Below are 17,265 nucleotides of genomic sequence, written 5' to 3' on the forward strand. Positions count from 1 at the left end.
ATACTGCTACGATAAGTATTTGGAATAAAGATACAAGATACAAGTAGATAATTGGATCTGATAGGATACCGGCTATTTTTAGATTAAGGTACTTCGATACATTAGTTAATTCCTCTTTATAGATCCACTGTAGAGGCCGCTGCAAGTGTATACACATTTATTTACACATTTCTTATCTCCCGCCAGCAAACTTCTTCCATTTCAAATTTCCTTTACTAATATGCACAATTTTCTTTTGGCGTTCTTAGAAAGTACTATATCGCAATTCCACATGTCTATGGTGCTGGCTGGACGTGCAATGCGCAGCAGATCAAAGCAAATACGCGACGCAATCACAGATTATTCATGCTGGCTTTGTTATCGGCTGATTCAATGCTTTGTGCTCCATTCATGATACGGTCTAGTGTCATATACTGCTATATGTTCGTTTATATAGTTTCATAATTGTCCCACATTAAGCTTCAGCACGTGGTCTGCATATTACGCACTGAATAGGCTGCAGATGCCATATGGACAAAACAATGCTTCTAAACAATACATTGCGTTATATACCCCCCCCCCTTTTTTTTTTAACACGAAAGTGTTTTATGCCGGGGTCCACCAAGACTTCACTGACGTATTTCCGTCACGGAAATACGTCACACGAACATACACGAACATAATACAAAGAAAGAAACCAGAAGAAAAAGTTCCACAAACATGCAAAATTTGGAAATCGAAACCACGACCTCTCGGTCCGCGACGATAGATCGCCGAACGTTTAACCCATTGCGCCACAAACGCATTTGCAGAGAGCTACACAGACGCGCCTTATATATCTAACACTCCTCCGTGTACCCGCGCTCTTGCTCGGGGCGGTGCCGCCGCCTACGAGCAGAAAAGAGAAGTACTGCATTATGACACTAACGCGCACCGACAGTGAACGCTTCGGTGGTCTCAGCACTACGACGCCTCGATGCCAGCATTCGAAGGGACGCTGGCATCAAGAAGCACTACCAACGCCACTTAGGTGGCGTTCACCGTACTCAGCACAGCGGAGCGTGGCCTCCGCAATTAGCTCTGAAAATGTTTCTGAAGTTGATCGCGGAGGCTGCAATTACGACGCGCTGTACGCGCTGATTTGACTCGGTGACGATTCAGTTACGTGCTTTGTCTTGCGCGTTGTATTAGTGTGTCAGTTACGTGCTTCGTCTTTCGCGTTGTGCTAGCGTGTGCAGCGTAGTGCAGCTTCCATATGCACGACGGTTGCTCATGGTCATCGACGTTGGTATAGTCGTGATGGAGGAGACGTGCCACCAGGCGTCAGCGTGGGTGCATCAACGCCTAAGGGCGCTTTAGCCACAAAACACCAATAGACATTATATATCAATGTGCAATAAACATTACACTACTTCTGTGAAGACACGTTTCACTTTCGTGTTCTATACCGATTCCTATATAAGAGGGATCAACCCCATTTTTTTCTTATGTTTCGAGGCCTCAGTAAATGCGGTAAGTGTAGCTTAGAGTATAAAGTTATATATAATTGACAGACAAAAGTATTTGAGACTAGAGCCCCATATTCCGAGGACTGCAACGGGACCCACATGAGCAACAGGAACCTAACACTAAGAAAAAAAGCAATAATAAAACACTTGTAAAGATCAGATACAAATTCATCTGTGGAAATTACATGAATATAAAAGAGGAACAAATACAGGAAAAATACACAGACGAAAGCATAGATCGCGATTAGGTATTAAGAAGAAATACTTTGAGAGCTCTTCTAAATTAAAATATCGATGTTAGCGGTTCCAAAGATATATTGCAGTAAATGGCACAGTTTTTGTACCATAATTGTTGTGCACACGTGGCAATATTACATTTATGTTGCGTTCAAAACGAGTGTTATTAGTAATGCGCGTACCCACCGTGGTTGCTTAGTGGCTATGGTGTTGGGCTGCTAAGCACGAGGTCGCGGGATCGAATCCCGGCCACGGCGGCCGCATTTCGATGGGGACAAAATGCGAGAACACCCGTGTACTTAGATTGAGGTGCACATTAAAGAACCCCAGGTGGTACAAATTATTCCGGAGTCGCCCACTACTCCGTGCCTCATAATCAATACATGGTTTTGGCGCGTAAAATCTCATAATGTTTTTTTGTAGTATTGCGCAATAAATCCTTATTAATAAGTTTAAAGGCCAGTTCATTATTGATATCCTTAAACAAGTAATTCAGTATTAAACTACTTAAATATGGATGGAATGTGATATTCATGGAGCAATATACATAGCATTAATAATTATACACTAGTATGGCGGCGTGTACTGTCTGTAATAATGCGGAGAGCCTGGCTGTGAATGTGCTGCAAAGAGGAAGTGCGACAATGATTTGTGTTACCCCAGGCGACTATTCCGTATGTTAGATGAGTATGGATGAAAGAGAAGTGAACAGATAAGAGCACATTAGCTTAACTTACACAAAAGAAAAATAACCATTAGATTTGACGTGTACGCGAAAGAAATGCTTATACACAAGGAATAGAAGATGGCAGCCGGTGAATGTCTTCAGTTAAAAGAGCGTTCTTATCCTTGCTTGGTGACATAAGCCACAGCAGAGACTAAATAGCAGGTAAATAACGTAAAATCATCATCATCACCGCAACGGCATAGATACCAAAGATTTGAGCAACACACTGCTTTTATTACCAGTGTTCCCAGAAAACAATGTCCAGGAGTAGGGATAGTAGTTCTTTCGGCGATGAATAGATCTGTCAAAACTTCAGCAGATATGAGACGCCACCACTCCCACTACACGATCCGATTGAAGTGTCAATAATATCCTTGCGATTCTCTTGAGCGGGCGTTCAAAAATATGGAAACGCAAAGGGCCCCAAAATATGTTGCCATGATTAACCTAAGAACCACGCATGAACTGCTATTGCGCGATTGGCCAGCATTTGTGCTGGAATAAGGGCGCTAAACTCGCATGATTCCCCTTCCCTCTTCCCCAGAACAGAGTAGCGAGGCACACACCATTCGCAACTCTAACTGTTCGTTGAGACATATACTGTCCTACAGCAAAAGTCCCATAAAACAATGATCTCTGATTTAGCGCCTGCTTTTGCAGCTGCCAATTCTATTATGGAGCGTCTGTTAGGGTATTTATCAGTGAGTGAATGAGGCGCTCGAAAAGTGGAATCAATGTTCTGAAAATAACGTAACGCTATTCCAATATGTTTTTATTCCAATCTCCTGACGTGAAATTTATGTAACCACTGTCGCAAGCATCGGGCGGGTACCCACATCGTTGTTTGAACAGCCCAATCAAACGTTCTCCTTGCTTATAGAAGGTAACTTTCGTTTGCTTTCAAATGAAGCTTCAAACTTTTCACAACCGCGATAGCTCCCCATCTGATATAACGTGTACACACTGATTATGGATTATTAAAACGCACAAAACAAAATGTTCATTCCTAATTCAATGCCTTTTCATCATTAGCCCTCTGCTATTGGTCCAATGTTTTCTGGCTACGCCCACTTCGCCTGTCTATCACGCGACCTCACAAAACCGCGGAAACTCACCACGTCAAAGTGACGTGTACGCGAAAAAAAAATGCATTATTATGCCGAACAAAACTGAATTTTTTTCTGAATAGCCACAGACTGCCCCGTTCCGAAAGGAATAGAAGATGGCTTCCCGCCGATTGCTCAGGCCTTGCTACTCGCACCTGCCGGTGAGCATGTCTTTATTTGCGCATGATAAACCTTTTTTTCGAGTCAGTAAAACGTTATCGAGCCCTTTCGGCTTGCATACGACATCGCTCTGCCAACTCTTCCTTGCTGAGGATCCGTTTTAGTGGCATTCTTATCCTTCCGTTGCATGCCGCCGCGATTTTCGACCAGCCACCGCAAGCTAAGTAAGGCGAAGCGAACCAATCGGAGAATCCGGCACCACCCTCTTCATGCGGTTATCTATTTTCACTGTGCTGACTCGGCCCCATCGAAACCCTCTCCACTAGAGCATGCTCCTCACCTCTTGTCAGCCAATTCGATAAGAAAAACCGCTGAGTGTAGACAATGTTATTGGTTTGGAAAGCGAACAAAGGTGACCTCCTGTAAATGACGAGAGTGTTTGATTGGGTTGTTCACACAGCGCTGCGGGTCACCGCCCAATGCTTGCATCGGTGGTTACGTAAATTTGTCGGCAGGAGTTTCCAATCAAATCACTTTACGTTATAGCGCCCCTGGGCCGCGATTTTGTAGCAAGGCATTATGACTTATTCTACTCTAGTCTTATCATCCACCGCTCACGGCCGGCTGATCCCGTTGATAATGCGAGCGGACCGTCGCTCCAACCACTGACAAAGCGCGATAAGCGCGAAAAGGCATTATGACATTAAAGGCATCGCTACAAAATACCGGCCCTGGTGTGTTCATGCGACCAGTGGGCTACCCCACGGACCTTACTGGAAAAAGTTAGGGCCAGCCACCCATTGAAAAATGGCTGACAGGCCTCTCACTCTCGCCTTTTTTGTGTGTGTTAGAGGCTGAGCATTGTCTCCATTGCTAAGGCATGCTTCTGTAAGATGCCATAATTTTGCATTTCTGCAAATGACTTTTTCTCAGGTATCTTTCACTGGATATAAGGTTTTTTTTTATAAGCTTTGTCTTTTTCATTATGCATATCGCTGCCACTGCAAAGTCGCGCTTTTTTAGACCAATATTTTCTGCCTCTGTATATAAAAAAAAACTGTAGGCGACCTTAAGGTTTTCTTTAAGTGTGTGTAGAAACTTCTTACTCGCTCACCTGCTATCATCATCATAGTGATTGTTGTTCCATAAAAATGCCATGTTTGCTCATCGACCGCTCATCCTGTATGGTCCTTCGCGGGTTTCTACAAAATGGTGCCGAAACCCGAGAGCTGTATTAATCAATGACCGAACAGCCCCCAAGACCGACTGACAATGAGCCCACGCATGGATTCGCCGCAAAGAGCGGAGTCAACGAAAGCAACTGCCCTCATCCATCCACCGACAGCCCCCAGCTACAAGGAGGCCAAGGTGATTATGGATAGGGCACTTATCAGAAGGACGGTAAGCCTCATTTTCGACGATATGGACACGGCGCTCAGTGAGGCCACAACGGCTAAACTGCACCTCATGAGCAGCCGGCTCGAAATGCTTCATGAGAGGCTTTGTTTCCTTGATGGAAAGATTGAAGTGCTCATTCCTGATGACGAAATATATGAAGAATATACCTTTCAGGTTGATTACAGTGATAAACTGGTTACACTGCAGTCTAAAATCAGATTTGCTAATGAGATGACAAAGAGTGTAAACAGTAAAGACGTGTCACAGATCTCTGGAGAGGGAATGACCATCTTATTACTCTTGTGCCTTGAAGCGTTGCAAAACATACAACCTGTAAAAGATTGTAAGACCAAAGCTACAAGCCATGGCTGCATTGAAGAAGATAAAGGAAAGAACAACATAAAGACAGAAATCTTCAAAGACATGGAACTACCTGCTGAAGACAATATTGTTGTGTCTAAAACCGATAGTAACATGGTTAGAGACGTGTAGGACGCAACCGAAGGCAGCTATCCACTGATGTCATCAACTTGGACTTTAGAGACGCGCCGAAAACACAAGGATGAACAAGAAGTAGCTCCAGTAGCCACAGGAACACTGAATGAGCATTTGTACAGTGTGCAGGACATGCGAACAGTTCAAATAGCAACATGCAGTTCGACAACGTATCTGCTAAACAGTCCGGGAGTCCACGAAGACCTCATTTTCACCGAAGAGTCACAGTGCTGTCCAGACAAGGGAACGCAAATCGATTGTATTGATGACCATGAAGGCGCATGCATGAGCCGAAGTGAAATGAATTCTAACCAGTACAGGTGCCGACGGCAGGACGCCCATCGTCACTGTGCAATCAACCTAGAAGAGCGTCTGGCCACTTCCCTGTCTCCCGCTGTCAGAACTAACTGCTTAACTCTCAAAGAATCCTACGTGGCACAAACAACCAACGTCCGACAATTAAGACCACTACTGCCGCAGATATCCAGAAAAGCAAGGACAACTATGCATCTGAGACCAGATATCATCTGCGCAAAATCAAAGCACTGCAAAGACGGAACAGGGTGTCTGTATCGCCGATTGCTTTGCCGAGGCTGTGCTTCGCTTGATGGCGTCCACACTGTTTCAAGGAAGATCAAGCAACGACCACAGAATACTAAGCGTCAGCTACTGATGTTCAACGTTGAGCAACGTCGTCTAACACCACTACGTGTGCACGCGAGAACTGGCACTACGAAACAAAGTGCAACTGTGCATTCGGTAAGGCAACAAGGACATGGTAGAGATCCTTGTAAATACCGATCACAAGGTGAATTTACACGACAGAGTGAACAACGCCGCCCGTGCGAGGTTTCCTTCACGTTATTTGGCCTGCTTGAACTTCACGATTGTTCTGATATGGTGAAACCGGACTGTCTCTGTGCCAAGGACACGAAAATAACCCTGCATGTCGCGGCGGAGAGTGTGTAGAAACTTCTTCCTCGTTCACCTGCTATCATCTTCATCATCGTGATTGTTGTTCCATAAAAACGCCATGTTTGCTCATCGACCGCTCTTCCTGTGTGGTCCTTCGCGGGTTTCTACAAAATGACGTAGAATGGCACATCGAGCTTAGGTAGCTTAACGTGTGCACGTGCTTGATGAAAGTCATCGTGAGATGCGTGTGTATAGTCGTTGTTTGCAAAGCGGAAAAAATGCGTTCAGCGCGGGATTTCGCGAGGACGATAGATTCTTGATACTGTCCGACGCTTTGAAGCTCATACTCAAGGTTATCATCGGTAACATGCTCTTCTACTTGGTTATCGAGGTCTGTAAGCATAGTTTCCTTTATCTTCAATAGGTTAAGATGGTCGGTCAGCTCACCAGATGGTGTTGGTTCCGTCTGCATAAGAGTTGTCATGTCGCTGATGATCCTGGTGACCGCCGCTCGAACGGTAGCACGCTTCCGTCGTAGCCTTTCTATGCTGTCACGTCGGGAATCGGAGGCCTCGTGATGACGTGGATCGTTCTTTGATTTTGTCGCAGCGTCGTCGCGTTGATCGCGTCGGTCGGTCGTCCTATTCAGGGAGCTCGCTTCATCGTCAGGGGTCTTCAACTGTAGATCTGATCCTGGTCACAGCACCATACTGTTAAAAAACCAGGAAGTGAAGCCGAAGTTTAATGTCGCTAGCTTGGATAACGCACGTCCTTCTCCTACTACATCCAGAGGAGCAACTGACGACGTGTCCTAACGCGCTGACGGAGCGCGCGTCAGAGCACGAACAATGAATGGCTCATATCCCCTCCAGCAATGGCTCATACCCCCGTAAACGCAGCCTCTCCATTACGACGACAGAAGAAAAGTGAAATTCTACGCTGGAATGAGGAGTGCCAACGAGCCAGCTGTAGAAGAAGACGACGACGCTCGAGACATTGCTGATGATGATAGTTAATCATCATATTGATGAGAAAGACCTGACGGTTAATTGGCCCTTTCCTTAACTAAACTTACGCTCCTATATTATATTTATCCTATTCAACTCTTAACTTGAACCATTACCTCCTTTTAGATGGATTTTTATTATTCTCAGGGTATTGGAGACACCTCAACTTCCGCTTGCCTGAGACCAACATCCGGTGTGCTCCTTGAGACACATAATGTAGCTAGGTGCTAGCGCCATAATAACTTGCGAGAGCCTTTTACTTGATATAATGTTTCCGTCATGGAAGATTACTTAATCTTTTGCATCATGCATGTTGCTGCTATTGCAAAGCCATACTTTTGTGAGTGTATCACTGCGCATATGTGTAGGCTTTTGTGCGAGATACTTTCATCCAGGCTTAAGATTTTTTTTGTGTGTGGTTTAGTCATCTGTTTCCTGCACCAGCAACATCTTGCTTCTACAGCAAAGATGTGCTTTAGTGATGTGCTATTACTGTGTTTTTAACGCGATAGCGTTAAGGACCCCATGTCGCAGACCCCATGTGGCAGGCTTCGGCGTCGGTGTTAAAGGGCCCCTAAACCACCTCAGATATTTCTTTAACATTTCAAGTAAACACTCGCATCGAGTTCAGATTGCCGTCACGATCAGCGATGCCAAACGCTGCAGTGCTACGCGCCGCGGGAGCGCCAGGAAATAAAAAATAAAAACAAAAAAAAAAAAACAATGCCGTCCTCCTTCCCTCGCCTTTCCGGTATCCCCAGCGGTCGTCACGATGTCAGCAGGGGGAATCTGGCGATGTCAACTGCGGAAACGATGTCCATTGGTCGAAGAAGAACCTACGACTTCCGGTTAGTCTGCTAGCAGGCACGCGCGCTTTCTGCTCTTCCTCGTCGTGTTGCTCGTTTGTGCGCAGTTGCGAATCGTTAACTACAGCCCGCAAGGCAAGTGCCAAATCGCTCACGTTCCAACACAGTCGTGCTTATCGGTCTGATTAGCTGCGCGAACAGAGTGCGACAGTGTTGGCCTTTCTAGACGAGCGCGCAACACAGGGTCTATAGCGGCACGCTTCGCATGAACACGGGCCGGCACCGCAACAGCGGGTAGCCGAGAAGCGCTGAGTCCACGTCCCCGTTACCGGCACAGTAACTCGCCGCATACCGTTTGCCGATGAGATTTCCTTGCCGTAGAGAGAATGAGACCGGGACCCATTTGTGCGGCAGCCTCGCCGCCACCGCCGCCGATCGCTCGACGGCACCGATATCGTCGCTAGGCCTTTTCCGGCTGACTTCAAAGCTACACTCTAATCTTGGTAACCTATAAGTATACCTATAAACACGAGTAACGAATAAAATAACGGTTACATCGTCCGTCCTTTTGATAGTTTTCATTATATTGCTCACGTTAAGGGTTACAATGACAAAACTGAGTGCGACGGGAGCTGTTTATTAGTTACTTTGATCTGCTGCCAGCATGTAACCTCTATATTGTAACCTATAGAATTTGAAGTAACCTTTAACCGAGACCTCACATAAGTAACCTTTAACCTAGACACGCCGGCGCCCATGTCGGCGCGCGGGCGCCGGCATGTCTCGGTTACAAGGACCGACCGCCATATAGGCGCCCGCCACCGTACCGGAGGGAGAGAGAAAAATCCGACGGTAGGGAAGCGAGTTCGCGGCTCACGTTCCAGGCAGTTTTTTTAGGAGGCGTTTGCTGTGCATGTGTGTTTTGTTGCTGGTTTCGCGCCAATTTTGTCAGTGGCAATGGCAGTGACGAACCGGGACTTGTTTGAGATAGCGTGTGGCCGCTGCAAGGATTCATTTTGCGACTGTGAGAGCTACAGTGTCCTCAGTTCGACAAACATTCGCTGCGAATACTGTGACCACAGCCCCGGACCGCATGAAAGAACAGACGAACTTGGTAAGTGTTCTTGTATTGTGCTGGTTTGTCTGTGTTCAGTATATAATTAGGCTGCAGCTTTTCTTTCATCAGAGGAGAGGGAATTAAGTGGAAAAAAAGTAAGCAAAGGGGTAAGCAGCGATTCTCGCGGAAACGCATCGGTGTTTCTGCCACGCTCAAAAGGAAGCTTTAAGGCCCGTCCACGTTACCGGCACGGCAACTCGCCGCGCGAGTTGTCGGCACATTTGCTTCTATATATCTTGCGATTCTTTGAGGGATCGGCCATTTGTACTTGCTGAATGTTGTCTTGTGTAGAGCGCGTTCATGAGGAGGCTGTTATTTGCAAGGAAGGTCCGGAAGCACCGGGCAAGAAAAAGTGCAGATTTAGTTGTGTCGCCGGCACCCCGCGCAACTATTACAAATGAGGACGCTGCTTTTGAACTACAGGTTTGTTCCTTAACGTCTTTAATCAGCATTAGAAGCAACATCATGCCAAGTCTATTTATCTGAGCATGAAACCGTGCGAAACAACGGGACAACACGAGAACTCGGGCACGTGGTGCTGTTTCTTTGTGTTCTCTTCTGGCTGTCCCGTTTTGCGCTGTTTCACGCTCAGATACGTACCAACTGGCCCGCCTACAATCCGTGTTGCAGTCTATTTCTTTGTATACATTCTGGCCAGGGAGGGGCGCTGCCATTTATGCAAATAATTAAATTCTTTCCAGGCCCTAAGCTCCTCAAGTATGACTGGTGCATCACTTGACACGGACAGAATAAGAACCCTGCTCACGGTGATCCTCCCAGACTGCCGCAATAGACACATTTTTGCTGGCAGCAAGCCGAAGTGATCACTGTCTCCACATCTGGATTCCAACGGTCACTTATTTTTTGCCTTTTGACATATTATGTTAAGAACCTAGAATATCCATTTGCGTTTTACCGAATGCTTGCTCTCGTGCATAAAGTTGTGCTACCAGGAGACAAGCTAGTGAAAGGACTGCCCGTCTGAAGCGTCTCTTTGCGCTCCTAAGCAAGAAAAATGTCATCTAGGGAGAAGCTCTGTTCTCGCTGCTTTCCATGTTTTTCAGCAACTGTGAAGTGAACGATAAAACAACATATGTGATTTACTTTAATGCTGCTAGCTCGAAAGGTGGGAGAGGCTTTTCCCATAAGCAGCTATTTTTTTTCACGTCATACATTGTTTACTTCTAGTCACAAGCAGTGCATTTACTTGCTCTAGTCATTTGTTCCCCTCACTTGTGGTGAAGGCTGGTTAATTTTGTTTTACTTGTGTATTTAGAGGCCTCAGAATTTCTTATAGACATAGGTTAAGCATTTAATTCACCCACGTAGATGGTTCTGTTTTGCAAAAACTAATGCACTCTATTTCCCTTCATTGCTCAGTGCTAGCAGATCGGTATACAGGGTGTCCCAGCTATCAACGCAGCACAATTAAAAAAAAAGGAACGCCGTTACGCGAAGCACACCTAGTGCGTATTGTTTCCAGTACAGTGAAGTAGCCGCCAGTACTTTTTTTTCGTTATTGAGATCTAATTAGGTAATTGTAATTAATTACCTAACCCGAGAAGTACTGTCCTAATTATCAAAGTGTCAATGAGAAATGTGTAGAGTACCCTGAAAAACTACCGATACAACTTTCTGTTGCTCAATACGTGCTACATAAATGTGTTTTTCCGAGTGTGAAAGAAGGCCGCGAATACACGCAGAATTACCGCGTGACTGGCCGCTCGAGGCACTTTGCGTGTATTCGCGGGCTTCTTTCACGCTCGGAAAAAGACTTTTATGTAGCACGTATTGAGCAACAGAAAGCTGTATCGGTAGTTTTTCATGGTGCTCTACAATTTTCTCATTGATACTTTGATAATTAGGAGAGTACTTCACGAGTTAGATAAATAATTTTATTACCTAAATAAATCTCAGTAACGAAAAAATTACTGGCGGCTACTCCACTGCACCAGAAACAATACCCACTAGGTTTGCTTCGCGTAACACCGTTCCTCTTTTTTAAATCGTGCTGCGTGATAGCTGGGACACCCTGTATGTCTCTGCGCTTGTGCAGAAATCTAGTATTGCAGTTATCAAATAGCATAAATTGTGATATGTTTGTCATTTCACACAGTTGTGGTTCGATGACTGTATATGGGAGGTCTCATGGATCGTATTTTTTGTATTATATCTTGTTGAACAAAATACTTGTAATAAAGAATTTCGTACTTGAGAGTACTCCAACTTATTTCTCGAGAACATTCACAGAATATTAAACGGAACAGCTTATTACAAAGGCTCAGGCGCATAGTTAGGAAATGAAATACTGACATTGCCTTCAAGTACATTTAAACAACTCATTGTCACCATATTATTGCCAGCAGCGCTTTGTAGTATGCTTTTGCTCGCCTGAACTTAATTACGTATTATAGCCAACCTACATTACTCATGAAGATGTTGCTTCCCCATGTGTTTTTCTTCATTGAGTGTGTACTTCAAGTAATTTTGTGCCTTTGGAAGATGGATTTTTAATAAATAGTGGCTTTTGTGCACAAGTAATATTCTAGGAACTGGAGACATTTTTGGCTTCCACATATTTTGGAGGGACACTAACTCAGAGGCACTATATTTTTGAAACCTACAGCTGAGTTATAAGGGCGGTCAAGCAGGGACTGTACCCCAAAGACTATGTTAAATTTAGGGGTTACTTCAGCAATTTATTCAGACGTCTTTATTGTGATTGCGCTATATTTTTATAGCTAACCTATAAATATATCACCACGTCATGATTCAAAACGTTCTGCATCTCGAATGGGGCCAACATTGTGATGCCTGTCAGTTGCCTCTGATTTCTTTTCACCACAGATTGTCATGCAGAAGTTTGAATTATGGGACTGAAAGAAAAATGTTTGCGTCAATACCAATTCGAGCGAGTTATGTGCTCTCTTCAAAGCTTTAATGAAATGCATTGACAGTGGAAGTCTCTTCTTTAGTCCCACAATTTAAACATAACATCTGAGGTGATTTAAGCATAACAATCTGAGGTGAAACATATCAGTCAACCGGCAGGCATGACAATATCGGCCCAGTTCGAGATGCAAATACTTTGCAGTGGAACATTGGAAATTTTCTAGGTTGGCTATAAAAATAGAATGCAATCAAAAAGAAAAATATCCCTATAAGTTGCTGAAGTAACCCCTAAATTTAACACGTCCTTTAGAGGTTACATTTGCTTTAGAAAATAGAAGACTACAGCGTAACCTCTAAAGCTACATCTTTTTTAAGGGTAGCAATGTACCTTTTATTTTATATTGGTTACAATGTACCTTATATTTTGTATTATTTAAAATGCACCTTATAATATATTAGTTACAATGTACCTTATAAATGTGAAATTGTGCACCTATACTAAGGGTTACCCAGCTAAGGGTGTACCCGCGCTTTGTGTGATGAAGTGCACGGACCAAAGTTTCATTCTACTGGCGTGGTCGCTTGAAAATTTCACACAATTTTCATCATTATTAGGCACAATTTCGCGAAAATCGCAGTGCAGAATCAGAGCCGATCGCTGTGAGGGGCGCCTCAAATAGATTATTTTGAATCGTTTTTGGGCCGGCCTGTCATCCTCAGCATATCTGTGGTACTAAGGAAATGTGCACGTGCTGATATTTACAGCACGCTACATTTTGTGCATTCTTTCTTACCTTCACCGTTGATTAACTGCTCCTGGAAGAAAGTCACAGCCGGAGAAGTGACAGCGATTCGATTTCACTGCGACTGCTTACTGTACCTACTTATTTCGGATAGCCATGTATGTGGTGAAGTAGCGTGTATTGTTATTTTCATCGTTATTCTTCAGCTATTTGCCATATTTTCATTTGTTTGGCTGGCTGTAGCATTCGACCGTCCTGCTAGCCAAAGGAACACTACAGAGAAGCAGTAAATAATTTCCGTAGACAGGGCACGATTCTCTTATGACTTTTTTTTTCGTAGCTTGCTTTGTTGTTGCGGCTTCCGTATTTATCTGTTGGTGGCTGTCTCCTATCACTACTGAATTTTCATTTTCAACCTCGTATTGGCACAAGCCTTCTCAGATGCCAGTACGAGGTCGCTTTGAACAAAAAGAAATTCCGAAATAATAAATACTCTAGGAGTCGTTCCCCCAGCTCAATTCTAAAAAAACTGCGCACCTCCAGCATGCTGTTTTGTAAGCCTGCAGTTGTTGACCGGGAAAATACAGAAAAACACACTCACACATGCACAAAATACAAGAACGGACAGACCCACCACTTTTGTTTTCATTTCTAACCACGACGAACTTGGAGCTTTTACTGCCAAGGCATCATCAAGATAAACAAGTGGCGAAGATGCTTAGAAGAATCGAGACACACTGCCAGCAGGAGAGAGAAGTCGTAACGTGTCGTGTACGTGTCCCAAGGGAGCAAGAACGATAGTGCTCTACGGGCTTTCTTGCCTCTCTTGCCGTTTGTTTTTTGAGTAATTTATGTGCTACAAGCGCACGTTTTTTTGGCCAGGCAAGAAGCTTAGTGGTGATGTGGGAAGACGGCGGTAGGTCTGTAAGCAAATGGCACTGCCTACTTTCCCTTCATTCGTTCATAAATTATTCACCAGTGTAAACTCGAGGTAGGAAATAATTGCCTTATCTGTTCCTCGCTTGGTGTTGTCCGTTACGGTTGCTTTTTTTTTCGATATCGTTCGCTATCATGGTGCTCTGCTCACCCGTTTGCTAGTCCCCATCTTGTGATGGTTGACGAGCAGCACGTGTATGGTATAATCAGGATGTGATCACCTACAGCCTCACGCATTGCGAACGGTGAGCTACATTTGGCAAGAAATCTATAAACTATGTCCACTATCAGCAAAAATACTACATGGCCACAGGTTGGATTTCAAAAAGTCTTGGTTTACGCTGATCATGTTGTATAAAAACACCAACAGAAATCTGCTGTTTCATTAAAAGTATTTTTAGCGGGGCAAGAAAGAGGTGTTTACCGAAACTATACTCATTATCGAAGGTTTCGCTGCAAAGCGTGAAGCCATCCACCAACCCAACACGAAAACAGCGTGAAGGCGTCGCTGCGAACCGTGAGGCCCTACTGAAACAGGAGCGCCAAGCCCAAAATGAATGAAGGGTCGCAACCCACGTATCTCAACTATTCACAGTGGTGGACAGGTACTTTAAGAAGCACATCTTCAACGACGTTTGGTGGTTCGTTTGATAGCGTATGCGACCGTCTACAGCATACATCAGGCATCTCGAAGATCTAATAGAGGTTCGTACCAGTGCTCGTGGAAGGGTTCTCGTCCCAGGACGTCACACACTTTGTCGTCGGCTCTACTTGCAGATAGAGCATCTAAAAGAACCAAGGACATCTTCAAAGCACCTGATTCACAGAGTTCACGTCCTTGGCGTGCAAGGTCCGTTAACCCACTACGTACTTACATCAAGAATAAATGGGGTACTTGGCCACGTCTTCATCAGGGGGATCAATGACTCTAGAGCCGTCATATAGATGTCTGACTAATCAATCCACTGTCTTCACCTATATATACAGGTTTTAAAAAACAGACAGTCACAGCAAGCGAACCGACAATGGCAGGAAACAGTGGAAACCTCGAGCTTCATCATTAGTCACCTTCTTGCATGAGCAGCGCACTCTGCTTATCCAAATAGCAAGAATATCCTTGACTACAATATATATATATATATATAATATATATATATATATATAGTTCAAAAATTGAAGCACGTAGGAAAAACATAACAGAACTTTACTGACGTTTCAGTACCCGGACCCCGGCCGAAACGTCAGTAAAGTCCTGTTATGTTTTTCCTACGTGCTTCTTTTTTTTAACTACTTCTGTGCCAGCTCCTGTGATTCCTTGCTTCACTAATATAAAGATATATATATATATAATATATATATATATATATATATTGTTCAGCCATCTGGCCATCCCTGTCAACAGTCCCTGTATATAAATCCTGTCCCTCTTTATCTATTTGACGCCCCCGTCACACATTGGTGCAGGAACGAGGCTAAGGATAATGGTATAGAAATACCATGATCGTTTTCTCATTGGACCACATGCCATATACATATGTGTACGTATGCTTGTGTAACACGTCGCAGATGTCGTCGCAGTCAGCGTTTCTCTCGCCTACGCCTGTACAATACCTATATATGTAGAAGCCAGCAATCGGGGTGTCATAAACGCTTGCTGAATGGCTGGAGTTGAAATTATGCCGTCAATGTGATACGATCGCAGTCGCCTCGTATTGCTGTTGTCGTCACGCACACGCACGCATAAGAACATAACTGCTGGCCTTACACAAACTCGCTTGTCCAAGTGGTAATGTTTTGCGGAAACCAAGCAATGTTTGATTGCCAGCAACCTGCTAATTGCTTCAGATAAAAGAGATTTCCACAGTGCATGCATGCTGCATAAATTACTCAGGCGTTGTATAAGCGTGAAAGGAAGAAACACTAATGTTCAGTAGTCAATTTTGCAATCCAAATTAAAGGTCTGGAGCTACGGAAAGAAGCAATCGCAAACGCCAAAAAATGTTTTCTACCACATTTACAATAATAACATGTAGCCATCGTATGGCTGAAATGGCAGCAGTGTCAGCAGGCTGGTTTGATTTAATGGACATCAGCCGTCGCGTCGTGTTTGACTTCGGGTGTGTACATCTGTCACCGTGTTGAATGTTGTCCTAATGGGAATAACTTCGCCCTTTTAAACACCTGCTGTAATCATGTCCTCGTCAACTTGAGCTCAAAATTTGCAAATGCCACGTATGTTTCAGTAACCAGAAACGAAGTGGGCTGGAGAACATTCGCCCAATTCTGCTCGGTCCTTGCAAAGTTTCGAAACTTCCACGTTCCGGTGATTGCAAATTTTGCATGGCACCCACTACCTCGGCGCTTTTCAAGATGCTTCTCCGAAGTTCAGGAACACCCTGATTCCAACGCGTTATCTCTCGCGAAGCAGACGTCACGAAGAGATCTTACGAGATTTATATGACGACCATATTATCGCGCAGCACAGCTATGGCTTCTTGGGAAACAAGCGCATGCCCTGTTAGCTACGAAGTCGTGCTATCTTCCATCTCATTAACTGCGCGCAGTACAGCGGAGGCTAGGGCTTGTATTATTCAGTGTGTGCCGAGAGCTGGCTGCGTCTTGCAAAAAAAAAAAAAAAAAATGGCCTAGGTGTTGGTATTTTGAGCTACAAATTCTTCCCGGTTCCCGAAGGGTGTAGCAACCTCCTAAATAATTCACGTCCCTTCCCCCCGAACTTCTTTTTTTTTGAAGCCAACTGAACATTGACTTAATATACATAACTCCCAAATAAATAGTACTATTTCTTCAAAATGAGCGCTGAGTATTGTTCGTTCCAATAAAAAAAAAAGGTTTTCTTGCGCATTCTAGCACAGATTGAGCAAACTGTTTAAGTGTGACCCCCACAACGTATATATTCCATGCAAAAAAAAAAAAGAGTGAGAACCACAGACACGTTGGATGACGCCCATGAAGCGTGCGTCTATTGTTTTTGGTTCTTTGCGAAATAACTATATAACTTTGGACTTTTCTCTAAGATGCGATAACGACTTTGCACCTGGTTTTCTCCTTAGATAAACGATCTCTTATTAGACCTGAAACTGGATAGCTCGCTCTATGGCCTGTATTTTCTCAGCTTCCTGTTCGTTGAGCCACCTGCTCGCTCTCACTGAACACCTGGAAGCTATTAGTGAAACTACCTGGCAGGGGAACACTGCCACTATGGCGGGGTCAAGTGCTATTCGTTCTATCCCGATTTCATGTTCGTGCGGTGAGTGCGGC

The sequence above is a fragment of the Dermacentor silvarum genome, chromosome 1 (assembly GCF_013339745.2).
Source record: "Dermacentor silvarum isolate Dsil-2018 chromosome 1, BIME_Dsil_1.4, whole genome shotgun sequence".
NCBI classification, from domain to species: Eukaryota; Metazoa; Arthropoda; class Arachnida; order Ixodida; family Ixodidae; genus Dermacentor; species Dermacentor silvarum.